The 16,481-nt window shown below is 39.5% G+C and overlaps 1 protein-coding gene across 11 annotated transcripts in view; it reads right to left on the reverse strand.

Moving 5' to 3' along the window:
* Positions 1–16,481, reverse strand: part of LOC134226251 (nephrin) — a 1,334,188-nt gene that overhangs the window by 831,653 nt on the left and 486,054 nt on the right. For 6 of the 11 annotated variants that reach the window (XM_062706904.1, XM_062706903.1, XM_062706902.1 and 3 more), the window contains exon 1: positions 12,397–13,768. The exons of 2 other annotated variants lie outside the window; for them this stretch is intronic. The gene's annotated coding sequence lies outside the window, so the exon portion shown is untranslated. Of the gene's footprint in view, positions 1–12,396; positions 13,769–16,481 lie in introns of those variants that run through there. 3 more of the 11 variants (XM_062706905.1, XM_062706901.1, XM_062706899.1) reach the window with 1 other exon arrangement.

Here is a 16,481-nt window from a genome sequence, read left to right on the forward strand (position 1 = left end):
GCCTTCAGAGAAGCCTAATTATCATGCTAAAGATTCGCAATCTCGATTAAAATCGACCCCCAACCATTTGAACGGCCATTTAATGTCCATTGTCTATGGAGTTAAAGCTCTTGAATATTTCATCCAGTCATATGGTCTCTCCTTCGCCAGCGCCCAATGACGGAGTGCCCCAATCAAAATAATGTAAAATTCAACCTCGCCATATTAACTGTCATACAAACCTGAAACGACCTGTGCACGATAAGTCTCTATTCAAACCAACCCAAACCATCGGATGACACCCAAATTATGAATCATAATCGACTGAGCGCGGCGGAGCAAAATCATTTTTTGAACCACCCTGATCATTAGTTTGCTGCTGCCGCTGCCAGTGTTTACATTCGCTCCGCGGTCCATTTTTTATCGTTTTTTTTCGGGCAAAAATAGCAGTTTATATTAGGTTTTCGCTTCAAACAAGTAACTGATTTCAAAAAGTGATGTTTAATTTGCATTCCATCAACATTTCGGGCTGCTCATGTGCGGAGAAGTGTGTGAAAATTTGATTTTTTCAATGCCCTTTGAGAAGAAGTGAAGTGAAGTGATAAACCCACCAAATCGCGAACGGCTACTGCTGATTTATGATATAATTCGAGCTGAAATAGATAGGACTTTTTAGAAAAACATGTTCATTATCACGGGAAGTGATTAAATATGCTGTGAACAGGTTAGTAATGTGAATATTAAACTTTTGTTCGATGCATTCGAATGTTGGTGGGAGTGGGAGTGCGGGAGGTGTGACGGTTGACCCGTGGAAAGTCCAGGGCCATATTGACTGCCATCGTGGTACTCTACCAACTATGTCCTTAAAAAAAACAATTCTTAGAATTACAAAAGCATTCTGATTATGTGTAGATAGTAATATTAGTCACATTTTAAATAATGATCAAGATTTGTTGGAGATGTAATTATGGTGTATACATAATTTTAGCACACGAGTAGAGATGTCGCAAATTAATCGATTACTTCGAATAATCGATCAATCGTTGTGATAGTCGAATAATTTTAAATCGATTATTCCCAATGATTAACAGAATCAATTATCGACAAGAATCGAGAATAATCGATTAGTTACTAAACGATTAATCGGGATTTTACGACAACGCTTAAATGTCGATTACTTCGATTAATCGAATCAATAATCGTCAAGAATCGAGAGTAATCGATTAGTTACTAATCGATTGATCGAGATTCTACGACATCTCTACACACGAGCAGCTATCCCTCAGATCCGGACAGTATGGTTTTTCACGTGAGTAGAATAAACATTAAAGATGGTGTGCAGTTTGTTTTATCAGTTGGCAAGCGGGAGCCTCTTGAAACGCCTAATCCTATTGAAGGTTCACTACAATGTGACTCGTGACACATTTCCAGATTGTTTTGATTGTTAATGATGTGGTTGTCAGTTGTGATCGCATTAGGCCTACTTCGATGGTTTTGATGCAATTGAATATTTGCTTTATATACTAAACAGCTAGTGCTATTTCACTGCCACACATTTCCCCTCTTTTCAGGTATTTTTGTAAAAAAAGATATTTTGGTCTTCAAAAATAAACACTTCGTAGTTCTAACTACATTTGATACCATACTATACTCGCTTAACTATAATGAGACGAAGTTAAATTCAACTTGTCAAAAGATCACCCTCATGAATTAACACACATATCAATCATAATGTGTTTTGGGTACCTTTTTGGATGACCTTTTGCTATATTTCAAAAATAATTATGTTCTCACTTCTTACCAATTAGTTGCAGAATCTCGGTTCTGAGATCTCCAAATGCAATTCTTACACGAACTAGATCCCGCAAATATGTGAAATATATGTCAAACAACAGTTTATTTTTCATCTCCGTTCTCAACTCTACCTGTTTGTTTTAATTTTCTTCAAAACTGTTTCCTCCGTAAGGTTAAGAATAGGCTAGGTGTACCAGTTGTGGCTATAGCACCAGTTGTCGCACTAGTGCTTTATATGCGAAATGGCCAATCAAATCACCGCAAACCAAGTTCAAATCGATAAAGCATATTCATATGATACGATAACACCTTTGATTTCCTCCCAAACAAGCAAAGCATAATTGTAAAAATTGATTTTGCTTAATTTTTGACGTCCTTTGCACCAGTTGTGGCACTAGTGGTCCCTATTTGGCCAGTCCCATAAGAAAACAATGGGATTTGCCAAATAAGGAACCAAAATTAAGAATAGTGCCACAACTGGTGCATGCGTTCCTATTATGGATTAATCAATTTTGAGGATAATAACAATTTTTTTTTGTGGTTTTCACAGCTGTACTAAGGAGCAGAAAGTAAAATCTTTTGCTTGATATATAAAGTCCACCCACATGCCTTTTACTTATTTTTTAAAAATAGTTGTTCTTATGTATGGCGACAATTGGTACACCCACCCTAGGCACATTGAATGATTAAGCGTTTGTTAGGGAATTGGAACTATTGCGTCCATGCAGATGACCACTCGCGCTCATTCAAACATTAAGAGTAAAGTCCTGTGCGCAATACTCGGCGACTTTACAGAAAATGGTGCATGTGAGGCCATTCTATTGTTTTGGAAAAAAAAAGTAACGGAAATCTGCATTCAAGCATATGAGTAAAGTGTAACCTAGGTAGTGTGGCTGCAGGGTTAACTACATCCGACTCACTAGAACCAATACCCCGGCCCTCAATCAAGCAATATTTCAGGGGACAACTATTGATCCATGAGCACAACCTGCATCTCTCTTGCCCCTCGCACTGCGAGTGACAGTGTGGCCAAGTGGAGGACGGAAGATCATTTGAGGCGCCCCAACTCTGACACTCGACAGCAGTCAACCTACGGACGATCTAGTGTTTGCTGCAGATCGACACTCTCCAAGTCTGTGCAGTTTGTCTTATCAGTTGGCAAGCGGAAGACTCTTGAAACGCCTAATCCTATTGAATGTGACTTGTGACACATTTCCAGATTGCTTTGATTGTTAATGATGTGACTGTCAGTTGTGATCGCATTAGGCCTACTTCGATGGTTTTGATGCAATTGAATATTTGCTTTATATAATAAACCAGCAAGTGCTATTTCACTGCCACACAGATGGTAGGAATTTTAAGAAGAATGTTTCCAAAAAAAATTGTTGCGTGATTGAATCTTTTAAACTACTGAGTGATTGAAACTTTAAAATTCTTGAGACTGTTTATTTGTATTATTTTTATTAACTACAATATATTTTTTTATTATTGAAACTTTCAGCCCAAGGCTGGTTCATTCTAGGAAAAAATGCTTTTGATATCTTGATATATGTATTCAAATTTATTTGTTTGCTGCCTTTCTGTTTTTGGGTTGTTTTATAGTCCTGACCAATGATCTGAGATCTAAGTTTACAAGTTTACAAGTTTACAATTGCAATCGCCTCCGAGTTAGTTGTTGCTGTCCATGCAATGCTGCAACCTGTTCCGAGTCGCTTCGTGGTTATCCACTCAAACTATGTACTTCGAATCGCTCGACACACAATGAAAGTTTTAGAAGCTATCAGTTGAGAAGGAAAAATTGAAACATTGGCCTTCATTAAGAACTGAATCTGAACTTGAAGCTTGAAATAACTTGCCATCTTTTTGTTGACAAAAAAAAAAACTCGATCAAAAACACAACTTGAAGTTACTAAAAGCTGAGTCATTGGACGGCACTAATTTATGTTATGAAATGTTTTTCGAGTGTTTTTCGTTTATAAATAAATGTTTGAGCTCAATTTTTTTTATTCTTTTCAGTCTATAAAATTTGTAAATATTTAAGAATTATTGATTGACTTTTTTAATTTTTTTTTTGTAGTACTCAAAAGATGTTTTAAATAATAAAAAACTCTCAAAACTCTCAGTTTGATTCGCAGTTTCTGTTACAATTGGAAAAATAATACCAGTTGGTCAGAGGGGCATTATTTCATTTGATGACAGGGACATGAGATAGGTTCCAGAAAATTCAATGATTAAAAGAAGACAGACTTTAGTCTTGAATACATGATTTCAACTAAATAACTTCCAGCTATATTCTAAAAAATAACCTTTCCGGAGAGTTGTTTTTTGGGAATTGAAGGAATGTCGTATTTGTAAAACATGTTGTTTTCGAGGAAAGGTCATATTCGGGGAAATGTTATATTCGGGGAAAGATCAAATTCAGGGAAATTGTATTTTTGAGGAAATTTAACTTTCGGAGAAATTTCTGTTTTGGGAAAATGTAATTTACGGAGAAATACATTCAGGGAAATGTCATATTTGGGGAAAGGCTATTTTCGGGAAAGTTTCATTTCGGAGAAATACCAGTCGCAAGGAAATGTCATCTTCGAGGAAATGTATTCCGAGAGATTCCTGTCGGGGAAATGTGTCATTTTGGAGGAATGCCAGTTTCGAGCAATCGTCCTATTCGGGAAAATGTCTTTTCCAGGGAATTTAATTTTCGTGGTAATTCCAATTTCGGGGAATGTCACTTTCAAGAAAATGGCAATGCCAGGGTCATATTCAGGAAAATTTCTTTTGCTGAAAATCATATTCGAGGAATTGGAGTTTTCGGGAAATGTCGTATTCGAGAAAATGTCATTTTGGAGGAAATTCTGGTTTCGGGGAACGATCTAATGAGCAGAGAAAAATAAAAAAAATAATACCAGTTTAGATGATTCATAACATTCGGGAAAATCGAATATGAGGAAATATCAAATTCAGAGAAATGCAGGGCTGGTAACGATCAATGCTGCTCAAAATAGTGACTTTAGTGAAGCAACGTTGACGAAAAAGGGACCAGTGACTTTCATTTGCAGAAAATGTGACCACACGAGTAGAAATCCTTTACCGTATTAATGACTAAAAAGTCATGATTTCATAAAACTGTTTTTCTTAAGCTAAGGTTTTAACCGCCAGAGGCGTTATCAAATTCCCTTGCAGATGTTTTCGGTCCGTGCTTCGATCATGTGCTTAAGTTGCGTTTATTTCTCGTGCTTGGTTTTCGTGGTGAATAGTGTCGAGGTTGATCGTAATAAGCTCCATGAACTTTCCCAAATAACTTTTGTCCAAATTTCGCATTTGCGCGTCATCGGCGAAATAATTTCATTAAGCTGGCATAATGTTTCTATGCATGTATGAAGATTTTGTCACTCAAAGATAATGTGGCGGCAATTTCCAAGTGTTTACGCGTTACTTGCCCTGCGCCTTTATTGAGAACTGCTGAAACGTGGATTAAAGAAAAGCTGGAGAGTAAAAAGTAAAACAAAAAATTGAAAAAAGCGAAGTGTTCCTCAATTAAAAGTGCATAGATTAAAATTATAAAATTTCACAAAAAGGTCGAAGATCGTGTTCTATTGGCTTTTGCTGCAGCTGGATTACCACCCAATTTGACTTTACACATCCTACACAGTGACATTAGTTTTGGTGATTCTGGCTTTGGAGAAGTAAATAGAGTCTATGCGGGCGATATGTGTGTGTGCTTTAAGGTTCCCTCAAACACACGCGACGCGACAGTTGCTACGCGATTCTTTCGCTTGGTGACAGCGATTCTGTCGCCATTGGTATGGAAGCGTCAATAGAAAATTGCCTGCAGCGACCCAACGATGGAATCGCGGCGACTAGTTTTCGTCGTCGCGGCGATGAAATCGATTAGGTCTGTGGGAGCCATTAAGCGAGGTGTGAATTTTTTTTGTTTTGACATAGTGCCTTTGAGGTTTTAAAGCAAAATTCATCATAAGGTGTCCATTTATGTTCACCATGGGAACGATACCGATGTGCTTCAGTAGAGGTGTGGGCCAAAGTCCTCCAAGTCTGTAGTAGTCGAAAAAATAACGTAAACATTGCCACCCACAGTGGGTGGGCGGAATGAAACGTCACGTCTGTTATAAAAATTGTACTGAGTATGCCAGACGTGACGTCACATTCGGCCACCTTCGGCCATCTTCGGCAACCCAGCTGAGAGTTTCGCTCTCAAAAGAGCGAATTTTCGTTAAACAAATACTACTTTGGATTTTGGCCCACACCTGTAGTAAAGCACATCGGAACGATACGCTACGATGCAGACCGATGTGCTTTACTACAGGTGTGGCCCAAACCCTCAAATAGTATTAGTTCAACGAAAATTCGCTCTTTTGAGAGAGAAACTCTCAGCTGGGTTGCCGAAGATGGCCGAAGGCGACCGAATGTGACGTCACGTCTGGAATACTCAGTACAACGTGACGTTTCACTCCGCCCGCCCGCTGTGAGTGGCATTGTTTACATTATTTTTCCGACTACTACAGGCTTAGAGGACTTTGGTCCACACCTTTACTGAAGCACATCGGATGCAGAACAACTTTGTGTAGAATAGCGGAAGATTCTAAAGATTCAGAATATAAACTAATGCCAGCGAAAGTACACTCATAATAGTCATAATATTACTTCAGGGGGGGGGGGGGCACCCATGGTACATATTTTGAACGCGTGTCAGCCGGCTAACCCGAGATCGATCAAAAGTGTTAAATTTAGCGTAATTATTTTAATCAGTTTGACTATTTTTATTTTTAGGCATCAATTGATTAGAAGCCTATTTTCATCAAAAAACCGTTTGAGTGGAGTAAAATCAAAGAGCAGATTTGTTTTACACAGCGTGTAGGACAACACTGTCCGCCATCATATATTATATGCTGATTCCAATAAAAGCTGAATCATGGAAAAGCTTTCATTTTATAATTTTGAAACGCCTTCTAGAACACTGATTTGAAAAGCGTATCAAATTGACAAGTTTCAGTCATAATGTAGAATCATTGGAGAAGAAGATTTGCTGAGCGAATGTTTTCATATTCCATATGTTTAATTATTTATTGATCATCACCATCACTGCCCATGATCGCATATTTGTAACACTCGCATTTTTGTTCATTTTGTAAAAAACTTGTAAATCGTTCAGAAAGCTCAATTTACTGCATCTAATCCCACAACAGTAAAATAGGCTTCACTATCTTGCTTATCTGTGATAAGCTGGAAATAATTGAGTTTGTGGGAAGGATTGACAAACGATTTACAAAATCAACCAAAATGCAAATGTTACAAATATGCGATCATGGGCAGTTCAGTACTGCCTCCTATGATCATCACCTTCAGGAAGATCAGTGGTCCTTGTGGTATACCGGTTGGTACATAAAAACTTTTAGAAGTGCATTCCCCAATAGCTACGGTCAGATGGCGGTCAGAAAAATACTAATGAAACAAGTTCAGCAGACTGCCGCTGACTCCGAATCGGTCCATTTTTGCAATGGCTAATGAGTGATTAATCTTATCGAAAGCTACAGAGAGGTCGGTATAAATAACATCCGTTTGAGCCAGTTCTGTTAGACTGTATGTGACGTAGGACGAGAGGCGCAGTAAATTGGTGGAAGTTGAGCGACCGACAGTAAATCCGTGCTGATCATCACTAAGAAGTTGCTTACAGTGTGAAAGCAGTGGTTCCATAATGACGAAATCGAACAGCTTCGAGACGGCACACAACGACGTAATCCCTCGATAGTTGTTCACATCGCGTTTGTCTCCCTTTTTGTGGACTGGAAACATTAGTGCAAGCTTCCAGCAGAAGGGTATACAGGGTCAGAATACAGAAAGCCGCTATGCGATATCCACCGAATGCCAGGCAAGTTCAAGTCGCCCTAGTCGCAAATCTCGTCAACCGGAGATGCAGTTTCTAATATAGTGAAGACGGACTGACAGTATAAGGTTCCATTTTCAGAGAAAATGACACTTTCGAGAGAAAATCAGTTTCAGAAAAATGTCAGTTCTGGGGAACAATTTAAGGAACAGAGAAAGAGAAATTCGGAGAAATACCAGTTCCGAGGAATCGTCATATGTATTCGGAAAAATGTAATTTTCGGGGAGAAAATGTCACATTCATGGGAAGATCAATTTATGGAAATGTTATTTTTGAGTAAATATCATTTTCGGAGAAATGCTCGTTTTGTGGAAATGCCTTTTTGGGGGTAATATCAAATCCGGGGTATTTGCCCTTTCATTGAGAAAGGGCATAGACTGGAGTGCGCCAATTGCAGAGGAATAATCCTCCTTAATTCGGCGTACAAAATTATGTCCAATATTCTGTTCAACAGATTGAGACCGCTTGAAGAGTCCTTCGTCGGCGAATACCATGCAAGTTTTTGTGATGGCCGATCAACGACGGATCAAATGTTTACCCTGAGACAAATCCTTGATAAATTCCGGGAGTACAACTTGCAGACACATCATCTGTTTATAAATTTCAAGGCGGCGTACGATTCAGTGGAACGGAATGAATTATGGCAAATTATGCTTGAACATGGTTTTCCGGCGAAACTGATACGGCTGATTCGTATAACGTTGGACGGATCGAAATCAAGTGAAAGGGTTGCGGATGAAATATCGACGTCATTTGTTACCTTAGATGGATTAAAGCAGGGTGATGCACTCTCGAACCTACTGTTCAATATAGCGCTCGAGGGAGCGATTAGGAGAGCTGGTGTGCAAAGAAGCGGTACCATTATCACAAAATCGCATATGCTCCTGGGATTTGCGGACGATATCGGTATTATCGGAATTGATCGCCGTGCCGTGGAAGAGGCTTTTGCGCCTTTTAAGAGGGAGACAGCGAGGATTGGACTCACGATCAATACCAGCAAAACGAAGTACATGGTCGCTGGCAATCAACGTGGGTTCATTAGTGGTGGTGGTAGCGAAATAGTGCTGGATGGTGAACAATTTGAAGTGGTAGAAGAATTTGCTGCGTACTGCGGTGCTGCGTACAATACTCGGCGGTAAACAGGAGAACGGTATCTGGCGGCGTCGCATGAATCACGAATTGTACCAGGTGTATAAAGGGCTGGATATTATTAAGCTTATACAACACGGCAGACTACGGTGGGCTGGTCACGTTGTTCGTATGCCGGAAGAACGTCAAGCGAAGATAATATTTAGTAGAGAACCCGGAAGAGGCCGCAGGCTTCGTGGAAGGCCGCGTACACGATGGCTTTTTGCAGTTGAAGAGGACCTGAGGGCGCTCAATGTTCAGGGCGACTGGAAGCGATTGGCCCAGGATCGATTCCAGTGGAGAAGGATACTCCATTCGGCGTAGGTTCATCGAAGAGCTGTAGCCCATCAAGTATCAAGTACCAAATTCGGGGAAACGTCATTTTCGGGAAAGTTTAATTTTTGAGGAAATATCAATCACGAGAAAATGTTATATTCGGGGAAATGTCTTTTCCGAGAGATTTCTGTAGGACATTTTCGGAGAAATGCGAGTTTCGAGGAATCATTATATGTATCAGGCAAAATGTAATATTCGGGAAAATATCTTCTTCAGGGGAATGTTATTTTCGTATGGAAATGTCAGTTTTGAAAGAATGTCATTCTCAAGAAAATGTTAATTTCTGGGACATGTCATTTTCGGGGAAATTTTTGTTCTGTGCAGCTGAAATAAAACCATACAGTGCCTGTTTTCCTACATCTTATTCTATTGTGCGGGTGAATAAATTAATAAGTAAGAGTAAGCGTAAGTATGGTTTGGAAAATATGATAAGCTTTATTGTAAAACTGTGAATCAAAAATATTGCTGATAACTGGATAACTAAATACATGCCAGAATCAGAAGGTTTACATTTTGTATTCAGGAAGTGTGAATACACTTCAGATATCATTATGATATGTGGGTGTAATCATACGAGACTTATTGTACACGAATATAGATTCGGAATGCATGCGTTCTTGAAATGGGCTATAGAAGTTGCAATAGAGCTATCACATTCTAGCTCCCGAAGCTAAAATTCTTGTAATCTATATAAATAATATGGTTGCACGAATATTCTATCCATGATGCCACTGCCAGACAGTGGGCGTTAGATTGTAAACACACACACATATTATTTTTGGGGAAATATCATTCTCAGGGTAATACCATATTCGGGATTGTAACGCATATTCGGGGAAATGTCATTTTACCAGAGACTTCTGTAGGGGAAATGGCATTTTCGTTGAAATGTATTCTTCAGGAGAATGCTATTCTCGAGGAAATTACAGTTTCGAGGGAATTTCATTTTCTCAAGAATGTCAATTTTAGGGACTTGTCATTTTCGGGGAAATTTCGGGAAATTCGGGAAAACGTTATTTTGGGAAAATGTCATATTTGGAGAAATGTCAATTTCAGAGGAATTTAATTCTCGGGGGAATGTCATTTTCGAGGGAATGCTATATTCGGGAAAATTTCATTCGGTGAAAAATCATTTTCGGGAAAATGGCTTTGTCGAGAAATGCCATTTTCAGAGAAATTCTAGCTTCAGGAAAATTTCTAATTCGGGGTCATGTAATATTCGTAAAATTTTATTTCGGAAAAATGTAATTTACGAGGAAATGCTAGTTTCGGAGAAATGTCAGTTTTAGGGACATGTCATTTTCGGGAAAATGCCAGTTTCGAGTGAAAACAGTTTCAGAACATTGTCAGGGGGAACGATCCAAGAAACAGAGAAAGAGAAATTCAGAGAAATACCAGTTCCGAGGAATCGTCATATTCGGAAAATGCCATATTCGAGGCTTCTTTTGTGTGAATTCCAGTGTCAAAGAAATGTCATTTTCATGAAAATGTCAATTTCAGAGACATGTCATTTTCTAGGAAATTTTACATTTTCTAAAAAATGTCATATTTGGAGAAATCTCATTTTCAGAGGAATTCATTTCAGGAAAATATATTTTTCGAGGAAATATCTTTTTCGTGAAAATGAGATTTGGGGGAAAGTTTTTGTCAGGAAATTGTCATTTTCGTGAACATGTAGTTTTCGGGAATATTTTATATTCTGGCAAATTTAATTTTCGATTAAATTGCATATCCAAGGAAATGTTATTTGCGGGAAATTTAATTTTCGCAGAAATACAAATACTACTTTTTTACAGTGATCTCAGCAAAATGTTGAACTTTCACAGAGATTCACACAGCCGTGCCCCAACAAACATATTTTTCGCCAAGATTTCTGTTTAAGTTGCTGAAAATCAGCTAACAAACGGCATTTTTGCCGGAATATCAGTTTTCATTTTACTGGCACACGGCAGTGCGGATTTTTGCCGAGCGGAAATGTCATATACGAGGAAATATCATATTAGGAAAAATGGTATCCTGAAAAAAAAATTTTTTTTTGAGAAAATTTTTATTTTCGTGAAAATTTCAGTTTGGGAGAATGTCAGTTTCGGAGAAATGTCAGTTTCGGAGACATGTTAGTTTCGGGGAAATGAAAAACACATTTCAGGGGAGATTTCATTTTCATGGAAATATCATATTCAAAGAAATATCATATTGGGGAATTGTCAGATTTGTGGAGATGTCATATTCGAGAAATTTCTTATTCGGGGAAATGTCGTTCTTGTCAATTTCATTCGAGGTAAACGTCTTAATCGGGAAAATGGCATTTTCGAGCAAATGAATGGCGTTTTCGGGGAAATTGTCGAAAAAAATTCATATTAGGAAAAATGGCGGTTTTCGGTGGAATGTTATTTTTGGAGAAATACCTGTTTCGTTGAGATGTCAAATTCGGAAATGTTGGGAAATGTCATTTTCGGAGAAAATTTAGTTTTGGGAATGTCATTTTCGAGAAAATATTATTTTTGAGGAAATGTTGTTATTGGGGAATTGTACGATCTCAAAGAATGTCGCATGAATTAATGGAATGGGGAATTAAATTTATGCCTAGCCCAATTTGGTTGGCATCGGTCAATTAGTTCGGAAGTACTGAATTGTTCGCTTCCTAAGCAATATTCAACCCCAGAATCTTCCCGGTTTGAAAATAACCCTCCTTCTCCAGAAGCACAATGCACTTTGTTTTTTCTGCAGCACCCACAATGTGACTGTATTTGGTCGCATATGAGTCACAGCAACTGGTATATGACAAATGTGTTTCTCCTACGACCTGTCGAGTATTTTTGTATTTGTAGGACAGAGAATATGTGTTCCAAATTTGGTTGATATCGGTGTAGAGCTTTAGAAGTTATGCTGGAACTTACATACAAACAGAAACTTTTTTTTAATTCTTGATTTATAGTCCAAGGATATATGTACAAACATACAAAAATTCACATTCATACAAACAAATATGTGCCTACTCTTTATCTTCCTAAATTTTAAAATGTTCGAAACTCCTCAAATTTCTGATGTTTTTTAAATTTATTTAAAAAAATATAAAATTTGTTTAAATAAAAAAAAGGTTTTTTTTTCTTTTTGGATGTTTAAAAAATCTGTGACTTCAAAAACTTGCATCATTCTGATTTACAACATTGAAATATTTAGTCAACATACATAAAGCAACTATCGAAGTGCTACTGACAATGCGAAAAAAGATAAATATAGACAATCAATATTTTGCTTACCCATTTCAATAGTCACTAAACTGTTCACAAAAGTTATACTGATTTTTATCAAAAATCTATTTCTTCTTTGAATAATGAATCACACTTATTTTGCTGAAACACGTCTCACTAGGCTTGATCTTCAATCTCAATATCAATTGCCAATTTCCCTCTTTTTTTCACTCAATTACATCCACCACGGTAGCACAATATGAGTCGCCAAAACTACCCTTCGGATATAGACACTTTTAAGCTTCTCAATTCAAAACCACTGGTGCTAATCAGATCCCCCTCAATGCTCCACACTTTTTTTCATCACCAATTTTTTCTCGTAACGAGTAAAAAAAAACTCGTTCGTTTGTTTCACTTGCGACGAATTTTTCTCATGACCATTCACCGCCGCCAGTAGGAAAACAATGGCGCAGTCGATTCACACGCGTTTCCTATTGTTTCGGGTTCGCCAACCTAACCGTTGCTGTTGCGGTTTTAAACTGTGTATCCGTTGATTGTCGGTTCACTAATTTGACAAGATTTTTTTCGGTGAAGAAATTCAAGAACTTTTCGGACTGTACGGCACTTGCTTCACTTCCCAACTCGTTGTGATATTTATAATTCGCCTAATGCTTTTTACATTTGCATATTGCTTTTCCATTCGTTCACCAGCGCAGGAACTATCCAAATTCAGGTAATCGGGTATTCCGTTGAAAACAGGTTATTTATTGATCGTATGTTCACTCAACACTTGATAACAATTTATAACAAAAATATATTCCTCAATCACATAATATCACAATGCAACGATCAATAATAATTCCACCCAAGGTATTTTGTACATCCTGTTACCATCCACGAACTCAACCGATCTTCTCCCAGCGCGAATCAAGACTCAAAAGAAAACTCCAAATTATTAATCGTCAGGCTTCCTTTCAGTTGGGTGCACTTGCTTTCTTGACTTTTCCCTCAACCTGATCACTTCGATACACAAAACCGTCTTCCGTTGCCACCGGCTCACTATCGGGGACCCTCCGCTCCGCGCTCCTTTATTGACCTTTCTCGCCTTGCACCGTTCGCATCATTTTCCTTGCGCAAACGATCCGGCAAATGTACGCTGCCTCAATTCCACCGCAGTGTGCTCCCTTAGCCACCGCACCGCGTTCGAGGTCTCGGCAAGAGGTCCCTTTTGCTTTCCAACCGAACGAACTCACACGCTCCAAAAAATTCAAACCGAAGGAATCGTTCCAGAAACGATATCGACAGGTGGCTCGAAGATGCGCCACGAACCAATCAATGAATAGCCGAATCAACGAACGAACGTACGAACGGACGGACGGACGAAAGTACACCGACACGAAGCGAACCGTTCCAATTCCACCGAGTGACTAAAGATCCGATGCCGAGACGAGACGGGCCAAACACATGCTGCTGGTTGCGTTGCGACCTGCGACGGAAACTGATGGTAAAAAGAAAAACCGAAAGAGAGCCAATCTCTCGCTCCCATTTATGAATATCGTGGGACGCGCGGGTCGCGTCGCGGGACGGCCGACCAGCAGCTTGATCTTGTTTTTGACTGTGCGTTTCGTTCGCTGCTTCGCGCTCCTCCACGCTAGGCATATGATCCTGCCGTGTCCGCGTGCGTGTGGATGGCGATCGCTTCGAAGCGTCGTCGGTTGAACGAACCAAGAACGACAGAACCACGCGCACTGGCAGGAGGTCGTAACTTTTGGATAAAATGTTGCTGCGCCTACTGTCGTTCGTTGCAGGGGATCATCACCAACTTTATTCGAGAAGTTCGAATCAATTTAGAGGCAGAGAAGGGCACAAAAAGAGCGATTAAAATTTTCAGGGAGTTGATCTTTGGAAAAAAGATGTCATTTTTTATAATCGTTGACTTCAATTTCTTGCGACAAATAAATTCTGATCGTTCTACAAAAGTTTCTTTGGAAAGTTTCAATAATGAACATTTATGCTCCACACACTTCGTTCTGACACCATAATAAAGCTTACGGCAAGCAATAAATACGGTAAAGCGGAAAAACTGGTTCAGCTTGCTTGAGTTATAAAGAGGTGATGATCTCTCATTTATCTCGGCCCGATCGTTCAAGAAAAAGATCGAGGCATGCGGCGGGGCGATACGAAAGAAAAGAAAGCAACTTCATTGGATCGAACCCTGGGAGACGGTTTTCCTTCTGCGGCTTAATTCCACTACTGGCACCGACTGGCCTGAGGTACAAGCAGCTCAGCCGAGTGCTAGTAGCAGCCATTGCAACTGCTGACTCCGTTCGTTGTAGGCGAGAAATTAAGTGCAGATGCGAGGTGAAATTAACGCGAGGCATGTAACTTTTTCCCTTGACTTTCTGTGGAGGTTGGCAGCCGCGAAGAAGAGTGCAAGATTTATGGGATCTGGGTCGAATAGTCTTCGGCTCGACGATGACAAGGTGGCCTTTTCTGTTTTTTTTTTAGTTTGTTTAGTCGGTTTATGTTTGAATAGTATTTAAAAATATCAGTTATTAATTACAATGTTTGAGCTGACTTGACTCGAACTTGGCTCGACGTAGACTCGACTTGAACTCGGACTCAACACACTCGACTTGCCCTCGACTTAGACTCATCTTGAACTCGACTCATTTGGCAAGTAAAATTACTTGCATTCCACTGGATTCGACTTGATTTCGATTTTGATTTGATTTGGACTCGCCACACTTGAACTCGATTTTGACTCGATTTAGACTTAACTTGGACTCGACTTGGACTTAAATTGATTTGAACTGGATCTGAACTCAATCCCCTTTGATTCGACTTGGACTCGACTTGCATTCGTTTTGCACGTAATTTGAACTTTACTGGGACTCGAATTGACCCGACTTGGACATTATTTGAACTCGATGTGATCTCGGCTTTGATTCGTCTGGTAATTAACATGCTTTCGATATGGATTTAATTTGGACTTTACTTGGGCTTGACTTGACTCGAGTTGGACATGACTTGAACTCGACGTGGTCTCGGTTTGGACTCACTCTACTTGGTCTCGATTTGGATTCAACTCATTTGACTTGTATTTAACTTGCACTTCACTGGATTCGACTTGATCTCGATTTGGATTTGATTTGGACTCACTACACTTGGCTCGAACTCGACTTGAAGTTCACTTGGATATGACTTTGGACTTTGGCCTCGATTTGAACTGGACGTGGAATCACTTCACTTGGATTGGACTTTGACTCGACTTGCCCTCGATTTGCACATAATTAGGACTTCACTGGGACTCGAATTGACCCGACTTGGACATTACTTGAACTCGATGTGGCGTTGTGGCTTTGATTCACTCTACCTGGAATCGAGTTGGACTTGATTTGGAAGAAATGGACGCGACTTGGAATCGACATTAACTCGACTTGGGCATGACTTGGACTCGATTTGGTCTCGACTTGGACTCACTCCACTTCCCTAGCAGCACAATTCAGACTGATTTAGTTGCAGCAACTCATATGCAACCTAATTCGGTCGCATATGAGTTACAGAAACTTATGTACAACATGTGTGCTACTCGGCTTGGATTCGTCTTGCAATCGACTTGAATTCGGCTTGGACTCACTCCACTTGGACTTGACTCATTTGACTTGCACTCCTCTGGATTCGACTTGATTCCGATTTGGATTTGATTTGGACTCACTACACTTGGACTCGATTTTGTCTCAATTCAGCTTGGACTCGGCTTGGACTTGACTTGGACATGACTTTTGACTCGATCTGGACTCACTCCACTCGGATTCGACTTGGAGTCGACTTGCACTCGATTTGCACATAATTTGGACTTTACTGGGACTCGAATTGACCCGACTTGGATATTATTTGAACTCGATGTGGTCTCGGCTTTGATTCACTCTACTTGGATTCGACTTGGACTTGTTTTGGACTTAATTCGGACTCGGCTTGAATTGGACTCTACTTGAAATTAACTTGGACGCGACTTGGAATCGACATGACTTGAGCAATGGGCATAACTTACACTTGATTTGATCTTGACTTGGACTCATTCCAGTTGAATTCGTCCTGCGATTGACTTGCAATCGATTTGGACTTTACTTAGGCTTGACTAGACTCGACTT

This window comes from Armigeres subalbatus, chromosome 3, assembly GCF_024139115.2.
Source record: "Armigeres subalbatus isolate Guangzhou_Male chromosome 3, GZ_Asu_2, whole genome shotgun sequence".
NCBI lineage: Eukaryota > Metazoa > Arthropoda > Insecta > Diptera > Culicidae > Armigeres > Armigeres subalbatus.